This window comes from Bison bison, unplaced genomic scaffold, assembly GCF_000754665.1.
Source record: "Bison bison bison isolate TAMUID 2011002044 unplaced genomic scaffold, Bison_UMD1.0 scf7180017845431, whole genome shotgun sequence".
Classification (NCBI taxonomy): domain Eukaryota; kingdom Metazoa; phylum Chordata; class Mammalia; order Artiodactyla; family Bovidae; genus Bison; species Bison bison.
The window spans coordinates 19,036-20,922 of record NW_011476004.1 but is presented as its reverse complement, the minus strand read 5'-3'; positions in this window follow the sequence as shown (position 1 = coordinate 20,922).

Sequence of the window (1,887 nt, the reverse complement as noted above, 5' to 3'; positions counted from 1 at the left end):
CATGGACTGCAGCCCACCAGGCTCCTCCGTCCATGGGATTTTCCAGGCAAGAGTACTGGAGTGGGGTGCCTTCGCCTTCTCCGGGCCCAATGAGGAGCTATGTGTAAATCATGGGCCCCCAGGAAACGCTTGCTGACTCATCCCTGGCGGCCTGTGGTGACAGGGGAGGGCTGGAGTGGTGCACAGGGTGGGGCGCCCACTACTGCAGACGCTGGCGCGTGGCTCTGTGCCCCCAGGGACACCAGGCCTTGCAGGGTGGGGCAGGGAGGGAGGCCAGGCTGGGCGCACCTGGAGCTCCATCTGCCCGCAGGGCCATGATGATGACGGCGTGTGACCTGTCTGCCATCACCAAGCCCTGGGAAGTCCAGAGCAAGGTCAGAGTCATGTGGGTCCCCAGACGTCTTGCCAGTCCCCATGGGGTTGCACCTAAGTGGGGCCTGGGGGAGGGAAACAGCCCCACTTGTCTGCAAGGTGAGGCGAAGGCAGCTGCCCAGCTCTGGGGCCCAGCCAGAGCCGCCACCCTGGAGGAGGCTGCTGCGCTCCTGGGCACCACAGCAGTGTAGCCTCAGTATTTGGGTCACCAGAGTCTGGGACACAGAAGGCTGAGGGCCCCGGCCGTCCTGGCAGGATCTCAGGACAGTATCTGAGCAAGTGCTGAGCCCACCGGTGCTTGCCTTCTGTGCGCCTTTCAGGTTGCTCTGCTGGTGGCAGCTGAGTTCTGGGAGCAAGGGGACTTGGAGAGGACGGTTCTGGATCAGCAGCCCATCGTGAGTGTCGCCTCCAGTATCCTCCACACCTGTCCCGGCCCTTGGGAGCTCCCAGGGCCCTTGGGGCTGGGCCCAGACTGGGGACCCCCGGGGGTTCTGGAATCCTGGGGCCTAACTCTCACTTTGTGGGGTCATGTGACGTGAGCCTGGATCTGGGTAAAGTTGTGGAAATACAAGGATTGGGTAAAGATGTGATCCCCCGCAGAGGTGGAAAGCTGTTGCCAAAGCTGCAGAGCCAGGCTGCAGCTCCTGGCCGAAAGCCCCCGTGGGCCCAGGCAGCTCTGGGGTGAGCCCCTGTGTGGCTGCGAGCTGCTCCAGGGAGGCTCAGGGTGTGGCAGGCCTGGCCCATGGGAAGAGTGCTGGGAGGGGGAGTGGTGGCCAGAGTCCAGGGCTCACCTGGACATGGCTGTGGCCGTGGAGAGAGTAGCCGAGGTGGGGAGTGTGCAGCAGGGCTGGGGTGGTATGCAGAGCAGGACTGCCCACTACTGGAAGGACACCGGGGCTTGGACCCATGCCCACAGTCACCAGGCCTCACAGGAGTGGAGGTGAGAGAGGGAGGCAGTCTTGGTATACCTGGAGCTCCATCTGCCCACAGGCCCACAGGATGCCAGGATCTTTGGGTCAGCAATGTGGGGGTCAGGAATCTGTTGCTAGACGGAACTGGTACCTGCATGGGGATAAGGACACGAGCACTGCCCAACAATGACCAGAAGAGACGGAGGGAGGTTTGGTCTCACAGGCCAACTCCAGCCTCTGACGAGCTCTCTGAGCATGGGGCTGCGAAGACCGGGGGCCAGGTGCAGACTGCAGGAAAGGGTGCCCTGACCAACCCGGCATCTTGATGGGAGGACAGGCAGCCTGTCTCCCTGGGCTAGACCGCTAGGGTCCTGCATGACTCACTCCAGCACGCTGAGCTCCAGACAACGGGCAGCTTTGAGGAAGAGACTGCCAGGAGGCAGCTCAGGGGGATAGTCCAGAGGCTGGACACTAAATCAGCTCCTTCAGAGTATCTGGGCTTTGCCCCTTAGGAGCTGGGGGCCAGGTCTCGGGTCAGGACCATGGATAGCTCATGGGGGAGCTGGAGGAACTTGGCTCCAAGCGCCACACCAGGGCTGGCGCG